The following is a 19021-nucleotide window of genomic DNA, read 5'->3' on the forward strand; positions in this document are numbered from 1 at the left end:
TAAAAAAAAAATTAAGTGAAGCAGTAGATGATGTCTCTCTTTGTACTGGTCCTGCTGCTGAAGATTACTTTTTAGCTCCTGGGAGAGACAGAGTTGTTCTCATTTTCTTCTAATGCCCCCATCCACATTTACCCAATTCTAAAATGCAGGTACGCAGAACCTCCACAAATACAGCTTAACTTCCCAAGAAAAGTCACAATCTCAGCCAATAATGTAACTTGATTGTTGCTTGTTAATTGTTGAAGTCAGGTTGAGATTACTTCATCCTGCAGCAAAAAGTTTTGTGTTCGTGAAAACTTCCAACTAGTGCTGTGGCCTTTCCTGCAAAGAGCCACACAGCTACAGGCAAGCATGTTGTACTATCACCTAAAAATACCATTGTCCTAACTCAAAAGTTTGCAAGCTATTTAAAATTTTTCCAGCTAGTGAATCTTTTATTTAAAAAAAAAAAGACTTGTTTTTAAATTGTCCAGTGTTGTGAAAGGCAACACATTACATATGTGTTTCCAGTGTATTTCCTGCCACTAAGACCTCCATCCCCATCTAGTTTGTAAGCACTCAAAGTTGGCCATGAGCCTGTTTCTGAAAGAGCTTCTTCACCAACATATGGCTGTGCTCAGAATGATTGCTCTGGCCTTCAGTCTGCTCATTTAAGTCTAATGAGGTCCACAGAGGTGACTGTATGACTCACACAATGAAGTCATTTTTCCAATTAGCATTCTGACAAATGTATTATAAGTAGAGCTGCTTCAGTAGATTTCCACAGCTGGGAGAGAGATTGGATATCACAAAATACTCAGTTACTTTCTTCTGCTCTGGTCAGAGAAATTTCATTCACTCTTGAGTATGATTGTTCACACAACAGATTGATATTTCATGTCTGAGGAGTGTGACCCATTCCTAAATCAAGCTCTTTCTGTATCTGCAAGCTAAAGTGTTCATACACTTACAAAAAGTAACCTTAATCTTCAGTAGGTACTCATAATGTTCATTATAAAAAGCCTTTCTTTTATGAGGAAGTATTTTATTGTGGGATATAATGTTTGGAAATGTAAGCAGCTGACACCTAATGGAAGACTTCTAAGTAACCAATTGAAAAGCCATTTTTCTGTGTATCTGTGCCCTTTCATTTTGGTATTGGTGAACATTTACTTGAACAGCTGTTGTTGCATGAATATGGGAGGAAGAAGGGACTCAGAAATCACCCGGAGAGTATTCATTGGTTTCTATTTGTTACTGGCTAAGTATTGTTTGTTACTTTTCACTTTAAAAATATGTTCATGTATTTAGAAAGCAGAAACAAGAACACATGGCTTAGCAAATAGTTATGTTCTATAAATTGTGAATAGTCAAAGTAAATCATCAGCAAATCACCCTATTTACTGAAATTCCCAACATAAACTGTTCCCAGATCTAATGAAAACAATGAATAAGTTCATAGGAATTAAAATTATTTACCAGACTGTCTTGTACAGAATGAAGTAATATACTGGTTTGGATAATTTATGCATTACAAATAATTTGGCTACCACTAATTGGAAATTCTCTACTTAAAAATAATAATTTGACCTTGCTTAATAAAAGATTGACAATTCTATGAACAGTTTATTTTTCAAAATTCAACTCTGTTTAGATATACAATCATCAAAACTACCAAGTGAAAACTATGAGGAATTGTTCAGAAGCTATTTAAGAGAGAAAACTAAATCTCGGAGATTATTCCAAAAAAGCAACAAAGATCTTAACCTGTGGCTTTCTTCCTTTACAAGTTGTTTGCATTTCAACAGTGTTATGGTGCATTTGTAGCTGGTTTTGTTTTACTTTTGTCTTTATTTCATCTTAAATTTGAGGTTTGTTGCTGTTATCGTGGAAGCAGGTGAGGAACATGACGCAAGCAACCGGTTAACTCATATGAAAAAACCCACAATTTTTCAATACAAATTCCATCTATGTGATATCTCTTTAATATTTCAATAAATAGATCCTCTTCAACTATGTGGGAATATGAGCATTAGAAGTAACATAAAGTGCAAATTTAAGTTTACATTGTATAATCACCCAGGCAGAGAAACCCTCTCAAAGAAGTGATATTCCTGCCACAATGTTCTGTCATAACTGAGTCAAGAATTACAAAGTGGGCTAGTATCTATTATTGGACCAACTGCCACAGCTGGGAAAAAATACCATTCTTTTGAATACACAAGAACTGCTGCAGATTTTAAGTAGATGAAAGAAACTCAAAGCTAAAAGCACTTAATTCGTTGTTTTCAAAATAACATAAACAGAGCATGTAAATACAACTCAACGTGAAGCTCTATGGCAATACTCTTAATTCTGAACCAGACAGAATAAGACAGTGTTACCTAGACAGAGAACTGTACTAATACCAAAGTATTTCTGGATGCTCTTGCAGGCTTCAGATAAGTTTTACCAACTTGTTGATATGTAGCACAGATAAGGGATCCTAAACTGCAGTGAGGCACTAAGGCATTTGGATGCCTGTATCCTATTGATGTTAAAATATATTAAGTACCTTAGGGAACAGAAGTTTTCTTGCCCATTGTGAGATCCATTTTGCCTTCTTTAGGTGTCTTCAGAATAAATAGCTTCAGCTAAGGCTATGGTCCTTCTAAGGCTGTTGGGACAGAAAAAAAACATGAACACAGTTCATCTGACCCGCCTTCAACAGCAAATTACTTGAACTGCAGATGAGGTGCCTATAAAGCAAGTGATCAGGAGAAGTCCTCTCAGTTTAATGCAGTCATCTCTAGGATTATAGGTAAGGTGGTGCAATCTGTATACTTTTTATGTTTGATTTTGGTTTTGCAGAACAAGAAACTTCTTTTATTTACCTCTTGCAGTAATATTATTTCCTATTGGTTTCAGTTAACATAGGCAGTTGTGAGCACTACTCTTTACAAACATGATACTGTAATCTTCAGAGGTCCATTAATGTATCCTTCATAGTGACTTAAAAATCAATCTGCTAGAATAGTTTCTTCGTATCTTTTTCTCCTTGTACAAAGCAAAAACAATCCTCCCCCTAAAAAACCCCATGCGTTGTACAGATCGAATAACCTGACAGAAAAATCGGACTGGAAAGGGTGGGCTAGAAAAAAGAGAGCAAGGTAGGAGCCTTCTATGATTCCTGAGGAGACAATATATTTCATGATCTCATCACAAAGGTTACTAAATAAATGAAAGTAAATGGCTGGTTGATTCCCTTTAATTCAACATGTGGTGTAGACACTTCCTTCCCATTCCCTCACTGCAGTACATTGGATCACATTACGCTTGACAATAAGGATTGACTTAGTGGTTTTCAGTTCTATGTAGTAATTTTTATTCTTTTTCAAAATGATTTACTGATTGCTGTAATGTGCTTTCTAACTTCTCGTTTTGTTGTTAGAGCTTGTGTTAACTTTTCTGGGCATATCTTTACTAGAACTTTATTGACATATATTAGCTGGGAATTTCCAAATCTCCCAATTAACTATATCTGTGTTGGTTTTGTTATCAAATCACTGGCCTTTTAGGTTTGTTTTTTTTCTTTCTCCCCCCCCCCCCTTTTTTTTTTCATTCTTCCCTATTGGGTTGTGGAGGGGATGGACATAGTTGTCAAAGACAATAACAGGCTACCAAAGTTACTATTGCATTAAGTCAGGTACGAGTTTTAAATTGTGTTTGACTTGAAGCAGGAATGCAGTACAAATGCAAATATTCCCCAGTGTAAAATAAAGCAAATGAAAGGAAATGAACATAAAGTACTGATTCGATGGTTCATAATCAATGCTAGTAAGGATGTTGGAATGGACGGTTTAGAATTTCTGAAGATGGTTACACAATATTAATCCACTATCTTGAGTTATTTAATATGTCCTTGATAGATGGTAAGGCATTGGTGAGGCTTTGCATATATCCTGGAATTAGTGTCATTTAAAGAATTATCAGTTTTTATCGCCTTTTTTGCCAGTCAGTACAAGTTAACTTATTAGTCTGTAAGAGACAGAGAATGATGGAGATTGCAAATTCTTTTTTCAAATTTCTAATAATCATCCTTTCATGTGACTTTCTTCCTTATTGCTTAACGGCTATGATCCTTCTACAATTTATTAATGGTAGAATGGCAGAACTTTTGCTTTAAAAATTGGTTGACCCAAGTAAGTCTTACAAATGTCTTCAAATATTTTCATGTATCCAGTTTAATTAATACGTTACTTACAGACTTGAACAAAAATCATTAGATATGGGCTTTTTTCACCATTACATGTTTTAATGGCAAAATCAATCAATTTCTGGTTTATATTATTAATATTGATTTACTTTCATTTTCCAAAAATACCCATCTCATAGCATAGTGCAGTGATGCTGGTACTTCATCACATTTAAAATCATGCCTTCAAAGAGATTTTGATCTTACTCAGGACTGTTTCTACCAAAGCAGACTGATAATCAATAGAGGAAAAAATGTTGCTATGCTTTTGGGATAGAAGAATTGGAATTTCAATCTATTTTTTAATAGCTAAAGCAAGCAACTTCTTCCTAACTTGTTTCTGCATACGTTGTAAAAATGAAAGCGTAGCCAGGCACCTCAGGTTACCTGGTTTAGTTTGAGCAGACTGACTCTTTACTATATATATTTTTTATTTTTATTTTTTTTTTTTAATGCAAGTTTAAAGGGCACTTGCCTTTTCAAGACAACTTCTGCTGTCCCTGTTTATGTAGTCCATTGACTTGCTTCTTCTGGATCTGGTGAGACTGTCTTAGAAATCATATGTTATTTGATGTGGACAAAGACTCCAGGAGATGGGCCTTCAAAATCTCATAAGCAGTCAACCTTATCCCCTCAGAACTTCTGACTAGTTGGAAACCCTTCCAAAGGTTTGTTACCCTGTTTGAAAGCTTTTGTAAAAAAATTGGTGAAAGGTATTTCCCTCAGAGGAAACTAGTACCAATCAAAACCAACATGAATATTCACACAGGTTTTCAAATTAACAATAACAACATTTTTCATTGATCTTATAATATACAATTACCTATTAACTCTATTGTTATTTTGTTAACAAACACATTAATTTAGATTCTTCTGTTCGTTTTAACTTCACAATATCTGGTGCAGTCATTCAGCCATTGACCCACACAATTTCTAGCCTCTGGGCTGACTGAATGCAGGTGGACTTGTCTTTCAGAAAGCTAATGCCACTATCCTGAGATGGGAAAAACAGCTTCTGACTGGACCTAAAGGTTGTCAGATATCACTCAGTCCCTGAAACTAGAAGGTGGCACTATGCAATGTTTTAAATGCCATTTCTTATGTTATTAAAAAAAAAAAAAAAAAAAGGAAGTGTCATCATTCATCCATTCCTGCTGGGCCAGTTTTGTACTTGAGTAACTGTGAACAGTAGTACAGCCCCCATTTGGTCACATTTTTGTGAATGTCTGCATTACAAAGTCAGTGACACTCGAGAAACACTAAAATACTGGCCCTTTAAAAGTCATATATGGTTATGGTGCAATATTGAAGTATTGCCAGTAAACAGGCTGTGATGTAGAATGTGTGAATGTGATTTGCTTTGACCTTGGGATGTGAGGATATCACCAAGTGTGTATTTTCACTTAGACATGTAACTTAACATTGGACCAGAGCAAACATGCAGTAGGACATGTGATTTGTTTATTTATAAGAGAAGGAGGGGGCCTGTACTAGGTATGGGAGCTTTGATGCAGTAAATATCCTCAATCATGGAGTCCAGAGGGAAAGGAAAAGGTGAGAAGGTCAGATTGTGACTGTCTATGGAGGAAAAGGAACAAAGACTGTTTCTTCCTTTGTACTCACCTAACAGTGACCTGTGCACCATTTCTGCCTTAGCGCTGTTTTGACCTGTTATAAGGTCATGTGTAGGAGAACAAAAAGGAGAAAGCTTTCTTTGTCAGCTGTAGTATAGACATACAACAGCCAGGGACAGTCTGGCCTAATCTAATAACAAATTCTGATTTTCCAAGCAGATTTCAAAAAGGTAATTAAAGCTCATAATACTAAATAAAAGGTTGTGTCTCCTCTGCATTTGATTTACTGAATACTTAAAAATATATATCTATATTAAACTTGAACTTAAACCTTCAAAAAATTTATTCATTTTCCTTTTCTCTCCTTTTCATCTATTAATATTCATATCTCTTGCAACTTAGCAAAAACCTTCAAAATATGACTGCTCATGAAAAACTGAATGAGTGAGATTTTTACTCCAGCATACTGTAAAGATCATATCAAAAGATTGGCAAAGTATATCACCTACTTGGACATGAAAGCTGTGATTTCAAGTGTATGAACTGAAAAATCCCATGTAGGAAAGCCTGAGACTCAGCTGTAAGACATTTCGTTATAGGACTGTCTCCATGTGCCATTTAAAATGTATAAGTGTCATCATAAACCTCCCACTCTCCTAAGAATAGAGCTATCACTGGACCCTGTTACCACACAACCCCAAGGTACAATATGATAATGATACTGCTGAACATCAGTGTATGGAAAGAGAAAACACTAAAGATGCCGCAAGCATCTCAACTATAAAGAAAATCAAATTAAAATATTAATTTACTGATTAATATAACATTAGGTGACCCATTTCTTCAGCTTGTTAAACAACAAAGACTCGCAAAACTAAATAAGGGCCTAAGAGATAAGTGTTTTAAGAATTCCCACAGAGATGTTTAGCTCCTTTTTAAACATCATTAAAGATGTATTTTGCATATAACAGGCAGTTGTTTGGGGTTTTTTTGCTGCACTAACAAGTCCTGCTTGTGTTTATTAATACATACTTTCAAAAAAGGTTACGAAGTAGGGTTTTTGGTGACAGAGTTTAATCAGATCATACTGTAGAATAAAAGAAAATGAGTGCAAGACAAACCTGTGGGGACAAAAGGTAAAATTGTGGGATGAGGGTCCAAAGGTTGATGTTAAACTATCCTACAAAATTTCTTAATTTGTGCTTTCTGTGCCTCTGTACTTTAGCTGGAAAATAGGGGTGCCTACTGTGTGGAGTAATGGGGAAATGCAGTAAGTTTTTTGTAAAAAGAAAATGGCAACTTAATTTAATGTAACTTACTTTAACATTTAAAAGAAACATAGTGCCATTGTAGAACAAATTTTATTTGTTTATTATATTTTTAATATTTTGAACCATGATTATGTCCCATGACCTCAAGGTATTGCTTGAATGTTTTTGTTATATTTTACTGAAAAGTATCAGTAAAAGTCAAACCCTCATAGTATTAGAATTTTGACTGCACTCCTGTGAGTCCGTCTTTGAATTATTAGGGGAAGAAACAGAATCTTCTGTTTCTGTTCATAACTGCCTTTCTCTTTTTCTTAGTGATTCACAAGATACTACCCTGTTAGCATGGTTGTTTGCCTTGCATCTCCCATGCTATGTGTATTTTTAAAGAAGTGCAAAGGGAATAGAGTACTATGAATTCCAAATTGGCCAGAAAAAAAAGCAACTATTTATGTAACAAGTTCTTAATATTCCCCTTGCAATGTTTTGCATTTCTCACTGTGGCCCTGTCTTACATGTGGTTAGGTTGGGAATAGGGCAATTAAGCTTCTTAAAACAGAGGAAGACCCTGTCCCCTATACATACAGTGTTTCAAGTTCTTATTTGTCTCTTTTTTGTTTTTGTCCCCCATTCACTGCCTCCAGGGTACCAGCTATCCTTATCCCTGCTTCCATGGCAACAAGTTTCTGTTCCAGCGGAAATGGCTCTGTCTCTTCATCTCCTCCGTCTGCAGCTATGTTCTACAACATGTGAGTGGCTTGATTTTCTCTCACTACTTTCTTTCCTTTATTTATCAGGCCATCTGTGTTCATTCCAAACCTCTACTGTGAATATGCTGATTCTGTATGTGGCTCCACTTTAGTAAAGCAGGGAGTGAATTCAAGCCTGTTTTCTTTCTTTTCCCAACACACTCTGAACTCTTCTGTGCTTGGCTGTTTGAAAGAAGAAAGAATTATCATTATTTTAAACATTGTCCTCCCACATTTCCATGGCAGGATCAGCATGAATTGAATTGTAACCACAAACGTTTAAAAATGTAAATTAGATTAAGAAAGGTTAGAGTTGTATGTGCTTTATGAACACGCCAACTGGCACCCGACTTATTTTTGTAGGCCGTTTGTGCACAGAAAAGAATATGAGAATTTTTGAAATGATTGGCTAACATAAAATGAGAAAAAGACTTTAGAATAACCATTCCCTTTTTAGTTGGCTCCTTAATATGCTGGAAAGCATTTTATGACACAAAATATTCATTTGGCACCATGATTCAATTGTGCAAACAAGCCAGTAACAGCTAACAGTTCCAGAATCAATATGTAGCCATTTAAGGAGGCTGAAAGTACATGGACCCAAAATGTAAATAAATAAATTTACATATATATGTATGTATGTATATATATGTATATATATGTATATATATGTGTGTGTGTATATATATATATATATATATATATATATAAAGTAGGAAAGGAGGAAAGATCCAGTGGGGAATTTATAAATCCCAGAGTCAAATTTTAGGTTACAGCTAATGTGCTATTTTTAAAACAGTTTGCTGCCTTGTGATTGTTTGGAATAAATCAAAGTTGCTGCTGTAGAATGCATCACTCTACATTACAAAGACTAGGAAGTTACCCATGTTTCTATTACAAAGTGATTTTTATTTTCTGTAAATCTTTTCCTGTTATTTCTTTTTAAGATCTTAAGGGTGTGGAACGTAAAAGTTCACTTAATCATAATGGGAAATTAAATAATTGTCAATTCCATGTTGAGATGATATTGAATAGCTTCTTCTCCTAAAACATAGCTAACTATATCTCATATAACCCTTAGTTCTTTTATTTTTGTGAGGAAGTGCTGATTTTGCATCTATCTAGTTGGAGGCTAACTGGCTGGAAAGCAGCTAGCTCTGCAAATAACACTGGGGTCCTGGTGGGCAGCTCATTGGACATTAATCAAGAGTATGCACAACAAAAGGTAAAGACCATACTGAGCTGCATTAGCAAGTTCACAGTCAGCAGGTCATGGGAAGTACTTATTACACATGAGAGCTTGTGTGTGTGCTCATATCTGGAGTTCCATGGTCAGTGTTAGACCCCTCACTAAAAGAGAGGTACCAACAAACTGGAGCAAAGCCTGAGAAGGGCTACTGAGATAGGCAAGGGCTGGAGCATACAACATGCTGAAGGAATGCCTGTATTTAGCCAGGTAAAAAGAAGGCTAAAGGTGATTTATTTTCTGTCTTTAAGTACATAACAAGTGGTTATGGAGAAAAAAAATAATATTGCTTCACATTTTCTCTAAGAGTAATTCACATTTATGCGTTAAGGTTTGGGTTTTTTTACGCACTGAGACAAATCAGCTAGTGACTGGAGATGTTACAGTATTGTAGCAATTGTGCATGTGGCTAGTGTTGCTTTTAGTTCACAAGCATCATTGTAGAATACATGGGGGGGAGAGGGGGTGTGGAAAGGGCTAAATAAATGCTCCTAGAGACCTTTCCCTGGATGTACAAACCTGTTTCAGATATGTCTGTGATCCAAATAATTGTTTTAATTATTATGTCAAATAAACACTTTGATAAGGGATATAAGCACAAGGAAATAAATGTCCTTTTTTCTCCAAATCTTCTGAAAATTACTGAATTGATGTCACAAAACCAAGTCTGCCCTAAAAGAAGATGTTGTCTCCAGGTGTTTGCTTCCTGGTCCTGCTTGCTGTTGCAGGTGGAGTGCTCTGCTTCTTGGATGTGTATTGAGACACTGTAGGTGGTAGGCCAGTTCTATGTAAATGTTTTGTGGTTAAAACCCAATGATGTGATTTGTGTTTAGAAGTTTTAAATTGCCTTCCTGACAAAATATGCACAAGCTGAAAACTTCTGCTCATATAAAATTGTGATAGACTGCATTTTATTGGAACTTCATATGAATATCTCTTTGATTTGAAACAATGAACCATTTAAATTACTTTAGAAATTACAGTGAGAAATTACAGTACTCCCTCCATCACCATCATCAGAGAGTGACAAAACCCCCACTTTTCAGAACACACATACAGAAGCATATGCAGTCAATCATATATACACGATAACACATTTGAATTTAGAGAAAAAGACAAATATTAAGTTGAATTTTTTAACTTGGTATTAGATAGGTGCCTGATTTTCAGAAATAAACACAGTGCTAAATACTCAGAATACACAGAAAACACAGGCATATGCCAATATCAGAATAGAGACAATGTGTTTACTTTTATACATGTACAAAATATAGATACTAAACTTAAAACATTATGTTTTTAAAGATATGGGACTTCTATGAAATTTATGTTGTGTTTTTCACCTATAGCTCTTTTATTTAGTACCCCACTAGAAAAAACAAAGATTAATACATTTTCTCCGGATTTTGGTCTGTGTGGATATAAAAATTTATTTCTGCACATATGCCTTCAATATTATGTTTTTATTTATATCTAAATATGTCATTGTAATATTAAACATTTATTTTATGCAGGGGACACTTGTTTGAACACTCCCAAGTTAAAGGGAATATAAAGTCAACTGAGTATATAGTCAAAGAGTATATTTTTTTCCTTTCAGCAGAGTCCTTCAAAACAGGAAATTTATGCTTCATAATGTATGTGTATTTGACAGGAAAGAAAAAAAAAAAAAGGAAAAAGAGCAGAGTTAAAACTGTGAAAGCTTCACTTTTTTCTGCTAAGAAGCTTTTAGTGGCAATAGTTACATGTTGAATATTATTAGACAAAACTGCCATTTAAAACTGAAGATAAAGTGGAGCATACTTGGGAACACTGTCTATCAGAAATTTTAAAAGTAGTAGTGCATAATTTATCAATGTTAATAGCCCTTAGGTGCATTTCTGAAGGAATTAACCTAAACAGTCAAACTATTTATCACATCACAATACATAAAGTGTACTTTTGATTAATAAATGGACATTCTGTTGCCTTTACAGCTACAACAGATCAATCCTCCTTTACCTTTTGTCTACAGTTTGGGTTCCTTTAATGGGTTTTAATGGGTTTTATTCTATGCAAAGCTTGTTCATTTGCTTCCTGGAAGACTTTCTTTACTTTGTGGCATAATCTCACGGTGTCTTTGGTACACTTACACCAAAATATCACTATGAAGAAAAATAATAATGCTGTTACCCTAAAGCATCATTCATTACTCCTCAGATGAGATGCTTGGTTCAAGCCTGCCATGGAAATGATACAGTTACTGTGATGTATTGTAGTTCTCGTTAATAGACTAAGTCTATGAATTCCTTCAGTTAAAACGTTTCCTTGGAAAAGCAGGATCTTTCCTGCAGCTCTGAATGGTTAAGGGAGTAATTTGCTTGCATAATCTCGTCAGTTGGCAAAGGAGACCTTCTTCACTATCTTATGCAGAAGCGAATCAGGTGGACCTAGTTCTATACAATAAATGGAATTATTGTTTTGAAATTTAATGTACAAGTACTTTAAAATTACAAGTCCAGACCTGAAACCTGTAGTGATGGTTTTTTTAAAACAAAGTTCAGTCATGACTCTTTCTGTGACAATATTGTAATATCAGACGGTATTTAATTTTCCAGTTTTTGGCATTCAGAACATGCAGTTGGCTAAAAAGAACCCTTTCGAAAATATGGCAAGAGCTTAAAGACGTAGGCTGGGGGGACAGAGTGGAAATTCTTAGTTCCTCTGAATTCTGAGAAAAAATTTCTATTAGTCTGAGCATGCTCAGAAATTCAAATAGAATACCTGAATTTGCTGATTGTCTTACATTAGACAGCTTAGCCAAAGCGCAGTAAAAAACACAATAAAGACTTCAAAAATGTCACAACATGGAAAACTGGGAAAAATCAAGAGCAAAATTAATAATTAAATGCTTACATTTGGGATTCATCTACCTTTAAAGTTTTGTCAAATATTTATGTAAATGACAAAATAAAAAACTTCCTAAATTGCACATGGTGATTAAACATTTCCCAAACTCTCCTATGAGCCATGATATCTGTTTGCTCTTGGAATAGGTTCTCATAGGTAACTCTGCTTGGAGGAATCTTAAAACAGTCATATGGCCTTTTCCAGGAAAGGAAAATGACCCTTTTACATCCTTTATACTGCTATAATGAAGTTAAGCACTTATTAGATGCAGCGGAATATCTCTCATGAAGGTTTTTCCACTTGGGGCTGAGCTCTGCCTCTACAAGGATGACTTAGAGTTTACTTTATTAGAGAATACAAAACATCCGAATAATCTGTCTTGAGACTGTATAGATGATTGCATTCCTTTAGACATAGGAGAATCTTCTCTGGGAGAGGATCAAACATTAAGAAATCAATGTAAAATATAACCTATATAATAATCAATAGAGTTGTTTGAAAATGTGTGGGAATCATGAAAATATAAACCTGCTATTTTTTTTTTTCTTTCTTTCTTTTCTTTTTTTTCCAGAAACTATGATGTAATCTTTAAACAGCATATTGTAAGAAAAATTATGGATTTGTGTCTGGTAAAATACTGCTATTAACAGATCAGGGATTAATACACAGAAGCATATAGAGACAGTAGTTAATACAACAAGAAAGTGTATCCTGAAATGCTGCCACACACAAAAAACCAAACCAAACCAAACCAAACCAAACCAAACCAAAAAAACCCCAACAACCAAACAACCCCCAAAGCCCTCTTCCTTTTCTGCCTCTTTTATTAATAATTTCCATTCCTAAAAGTAGATGCATATCACAGGTAATTGGGTCCTGCTGCTCTTTCTTACTTTTCACAACTTCCTTTCCACTATATTTTAAAACAAAGTGTTTGTGACTCTACTATTTATGGATACTCAAATCTCTACTCCTTTATAGAGCTCACCCACTGAACCAAAACCACAAACCAAATTGACACCAGCTGTGATCCATGTGCAAAAATTTGTTCCAAGAACCAACAAATATAATTTCAGAATTTAACCTTCCCCTTTCCAAAGCTAAACTGTTGCTATGGCAAAACCTGTACGTCATCTTAAAAAGATAAAGGGCCACAGATCAAATAAAGAGCATATGCCACAGGCAGCATATATGACTAGAAGCTTGACTCAGAGAAGGAATTCTAGTTTCTGCTTTTTCCTGTCTATCAATTATTCTTATGTTTTTCACACACAACTGTCAAAAGAAAAAGGACTTTAGAAAAGTTATTACAAAGTAATAGCTTAAACCTCATAGGTAGGAGGTAAGTCAAGCCAAGGGTTTTGTCAAATACATTCTTCAAAGAAGTGTTTTGTAGTTGGGCTGGGTTTTTTAGCTTCTTTCAACTTCCAAGTAATAATGATGAAAAAAGTACAGTAAAAGGTTGTGAGTCCAGTAGACTGCAAATATGGAGCAGTTCCATTGGCTTTGAAAGTTTATTTGTCTTTACAACATTGCTCATTTTAAATTGCCTCAGGTAAAATTAGCTACAGCTAACATTCTGATTGCAAAGAATGCAAATTTTGTTCATTTTAGACTCTATATATCCAGAGTAAGATTTTTGCAGCAGATTTTTTTTCATGAATTTAAGTCCATTAATCTGCATATATATAATCTCTAAAGCTTAAGTATCTGTGAGGGAACTGAACAATATTTGGTGTGATTTCTTCCCAGATCTTTGACTAGCATTCTCTTTTAGACAAATTAAGTAGCTGCATAGGTAGTTACCTCTATTGGCTACAGCTAATATTCTATATTTTGAGAAATGTCTTTTGCTTTCATATCATCAGAGATACTTCATAGGATCCCATCAAGGTGTTGCTGCAAAGCCTATTGTGTGGATTCTTATATGTTTTTCTTAATGAGCCATATCCACTTTGAAGACTAAATTAGATTATCATTAGACTAACACCATCTACAAAACACTGTAAAAAGGTTAAGCTCTCTTAGATGAGGTTTCTGGATATTTCTATGGGATTACAAATGTTCCTGTTAGAAGGTTATCCTTGTACCCATAGATTAAGGCCACTGCATGAACACTCTTTTGCAAATCAATATTAATTAAAAATTATTATGATCAGAGAACTAAACAAAGGGCCTGTGCTACTAAAGAAAGGGTATGCCCCAGTGACAGATCACTGTTAAAACCTCTCATGCCATTGGGTGATATTTGCCATATGTCCAATGATTGATAGTAAGATTTAATGAGTTCTTACAAGCAATTAAATAATCAAGGGTTCCTGCTGTTACATGGCATAGCTTGATAGAACAGTGACAAATGAGAGAATATCTGCAACCTAATCAAAGGGACATATTTCCTTGGGAACAAAATAATATTATCCACCAGTGCAATCAAAGGACAAAAGAACACAGAGAGGACGCAACAGAATGAGATAAATTTTGTGCTCTTTTCATTATTCTGGCCATACAGTTTCCATTTATTGGATCCTATTAAATCAGAAAGAAAATTAGGCTACTTAAATATGTTTCATTTTTCATACACTGTTAGCTAGTGGGTATATATCCATATCCACTCACCTTCGGTCTCCTTTCCCCATGGAAGCACTATCTCAGGTTATGTTTTTTGCATTCTTATTTGGTATTTATTTCTATTACAATTACTGATGTCTTGTTTTAGTTGTGGTTTTATTTTCTCTTTAACTGAAGGGGTACAGTAAAAGTCTTTGCACTACACCAAATTTGTCATATATTTTTAATTCATGAATAATTCTGAACTTATATTTCTGTTCTCTTAGAAGTGTTTAAAAATAGTAGTTCGTAATAAAAAAGTAAGAAGTCTACTGAATTCATTTTGGAATTGCTTAGATCCAGATCATATATACATTTCAATTTGCAATGGTTATTACGCAGATTTAAAGTCTGCATCTTAATGAATTTGCAGGCCCCTCTACATTGCAAAGTAGAAGTAAAAGGTTTTATACTGAACTGTAGCCTAGTGTGGCAACAAAATTCATTTTCTTCCTTACTTTTTGTAGCCAAAAAACTTTAGAATGTCCTTTAGTAGACATTCAGAGAACTCGAGATTTCACTGACTATAGACTGAAAATCATTAACAGACAGATTTATTTCCCCATTTTTAAGTTAAAATTGATTGGAAGTAATTGATATAGATGCATACAGGTAACAGAATACAGATATGCTTATTCTGAATTTAGAATAAAAAAAACATTTTACCTTTTTTATTTCAGAGAGATTTAATTGTCTACCTGGGTAGACTGATTAATCAGTCTTTAAAGACATAAATTTCCAACTGCCAAGCTGTTCCATTCAAATGAAAATGTAGACTTCTGGACCAAAAGATGTCAATAAAACTGCCTTTGATGACAGTGTAGTTTTTTCTTTGATTGCAAAGAAAGCCCATGCTTAAGTATTCTTTCAACTTGCAAATAATTTTATGTTAACATTAGCTCCACTGTTGCAGTGGAATAGCATAATATTTTTTAGGATCAATTTGGTTTTAGCTAGAAACTCAAAGTTTGTTTTTCTTATTTCTGTCAAACAGAAATAAAAGTGTTCCAAGACTGGAAACTGTTTTATAGCTAAAATTTTCACCATAAAATGTAAACATAAGGCTGTAATAAAAGTTACAGAAATGCACTAGACAACTAACAAAACAAGGTGCCCTGACTAATTAGTAAATATATTAAGATATTTAACATGTGACTCACCTTTAGACTGTAGAACATGTGTCCCCTCTAAGTATAGACTGAGGACTGAGATCTTTCCCATTTCTCTCTGTTTTGTTACCATGTGCAAAGGAAGGTAAGTTCCTCTGGAGTAGACTGGCCCCAGGACAGACTGTACTAATTCCATCGTGCTTTCCCAGAGCCCATTTCTCAGACTAAAATTTAAGAAGCAACAAACTGATGAGATGGCACGTGTATACTCCACAGCAAAAACTGTAGTGTCTTTGGTAGCTAATATACCGATTTTTTGTAGAATCAGAGTCAGAGAATGGTTTGGGTTGGGAAAGGCATTTAAAGGTCATCTAACCCAACACCCCTGCAATGAGCAAGGATATAATTTCATTGGTGTCTCCCACTTCCAAGAGAATGTGCAAAACTGTCTTACCCACAAGGTGGATTTTATTTTTTTTAGCTTTGTTCTAATGCAGGATGAACACAAATTGTAAACCCCTGACATTTTCACAAAACAGAATACTTATTTTCTAGCCATCTCTATTCAACAGAGATGGATGTATAACTTTTATTTTTTCCACATGCCAGTACATTTATTTTGTTTTTCCATACACAAAGCAAAATTTTTCCAGAGTAGGAAGCATATTTCAGACATTAGTCATCTTGCTTAACACCCTAATGGCAGACATTCAGATACTACACCAAAAAGTCAGTGAAATAAAAAATATATCAGACAACTATAAAACTTAGTTAAAGAAATCGACAAGTTAAAAGCCTCTTAATATTTCCATGATTTGAGTATATTTAGCTACAGATTCTCTTCTATATGTATATGTAAAGGTTTCCTAATCTAATGGCAATTTTTAATAGAATCTGGCTGTGATAAAGCCACAATTGACAGAATTTCGTAATTCTATCTCGGATTTCAGCTATGGACTATTCTGAAGTCAGCAGTGATGCATCATGGTGGTGGAATAAAGATGCTTAAACCCAGGCATATTTTTGGATTAGGAAGATCTATTGAGTTTCTCTAAGTCTTAAAAATGTATTAATTTGTCTACCCCAAATTTTTGCTTTGACTTTTTAGTCAACTTCAAATATGTAGGATCAAGCACTGCTTTTGAGTATCACAGTCCTTGTTTGGGGACTTGAGTGATCATGCTGCCACTGGGACATACATGTGCAGCATGACTTTAATGAGCAGTGTGGTTTTACGCGGGTGTCAGTCAGATCTCTGATGCATTGTGTCACATCAGGTCTGAGCTTAATCAAGTCTGAGCTGATGTGACCTAGTGAAGACCAGCTAAATCAAGTCCATGTATAGTGGCAAGAGTCAACAGCTTTTGCTAAAATAGTAACTTTGTTGTTCCAGAAAGCCAAAAACCCCTCAAAAACCAGGCAGAGATACAGAGATCTGGTAGCATTACATTCCTCAGGACTACTCTCAATCAATAAATTCACAAAAAGTACACACCTCATTAGATTCTGTGCAGATTGCAAAGCTAGTTATAATGTAAAAACAGGCAGACAGTCTGTCTCAATATTATTACAGGAAGGCTTGGTTAAATTAATAGCTTCTCATTGATTAAAAAATCTTGCATTTTACATGTTCTTAAGTTGGTTCCCACCATTACCTTTCAATAACAGAATACGAGTCTTTGGAGAAATGTGGTTATATTGAACTACTGTACTGAAATACAAAGGTAGGCAAAATAAGTTGTTTACATTAGCCTATCATTGTTTCCTGTCATAAAGTTCAGTCCACCTGAAAGAAAAATACAATCCCATCAGTGTGTCCTAAGAATTTTCTGTTTGTTAATTTTTATAATATTCCTAGCCTGTTAAAAATGTAGTTAGTTTGGAATGGTCACAGAGCATGGCTCCACCATATCATTTCAGTCATAATTGCAAGTGAGAAATCTTTATGTCCATCTAGCATTTGCCTTTACATGGAACTCTCAACCCATTCTTAACTTCTGTACTAAATCCAGCTAACAGTCGTAACACGGGTTCTGATGTACTAAAGTTCTTTCTGAATCGTCCTGAAGACCCAAAGTATGAGTACATCATGCAGTTTTGTAAAACTCTGAAGGAACACTGTCTCCCTATACTGTGGTAACTACCCTGTTGTTCTGTTGACCATGGTGGTGTGTACACATTGTGGAAGTGAAGTTTTTCTTTCCCATGAGGCTGAACCAATTCTGTATCAAGTGCATGTCCACTTCCAGCTATTCACCTTGTTGGCCATGTATTTGCTGACTCTTCTCTTTCTCTTCCTCTGTTTTTAATTCATCAGAGTGCTGCAGTGCAATGAAAAGATGCTGCTTGGTTCTCAATGAATTCTGTGGAAGTATCAAAGGGAAAGAGTAAGCATCTATATTTGGAATAAATACAAACTATTATTAGACAGATTTTGGAAGAAGTTGTAATTTATCTGCTATCAGGAGCAATAGAAAACCATATGGATGATAAAAAACATAACCAGGGCGAGGTTCTTCCTGTGTCTGTTGACAACTAATGTGCACCAGGAGGGCAGTGCCATATGTTTGCATGTACGTTACTGCAGGGGGCAGTGACATATGTTCACACGTATGTCACCTCTCTGGCCTGCTGTCATAAGGCTGTTTCCCAAGGGGTATGTTCCCTTGAAAAACAGAAACAAAACTCACAAATGTGAGTCTCCTACATTTTCTTTGTCAGCAGATTCTCTAAGACCAGCACTATGTTGGTGAACAATTGGACAGCTGCCTCAAAACAACAAAGGCTTCTTTAGCCCTCTCCAATATCCCTTCAAGACAGTGAATGACAAAGAAGGAAAATTCAGCTACCCTGCTAGAACAGTTACACCTGCTAGAACAGTCATACCTGATGAAATATTAGGCCTGCCAAAAACCCTGAAGATGTTAAACACTTGCTCCTCCAAAATAGATCACAGATTGTTCTCTTCACTTCCTTATGGGCTAGACCCAACTTCATGGCACATCATAAGCAGTTCTTGTCAAGACAAAAAGAAGTTTATGAGTGTAAAATGAGTATAGAAGAGTGCCAAAGTGAGACGGAATAAAAAAGTGTTGTTCATGATCCTTTCTCCTTTAGGTTTTGTGGGTTAGAGATGAACAGTACTGTTAGATTATCTTGACCATTCCCCTGTCAGTGCAAAATTATTCCTTGCAATATGATTTCTAGTGTTTTGTTCATTCCACTTAGTACTAATCTGAGCAGATAGCCTTTCTGTTGTGTCTCTTGGGAGACCATTTATCCCTCAATTCACTTATTCCACTATTAAGTAGATTTTCTGAAATTTGCAGTGTATTTTTCTTTGCTTAATTTCCTTCCTCTCTTTAA

Source organism: Apus apus, chromosome 2 (genome assembly GCF_020740795.1).
Source record: "Apus apus isolate bApuApu2 chromosome 2, bApuApu2.pri.cur, whole genome shotgun sequence".
Lineage (NCBI taxonomy): Eukaryota > Metazoa > Chordata > Aves > Apodiformes > Apodidae > Apus > Apus apus.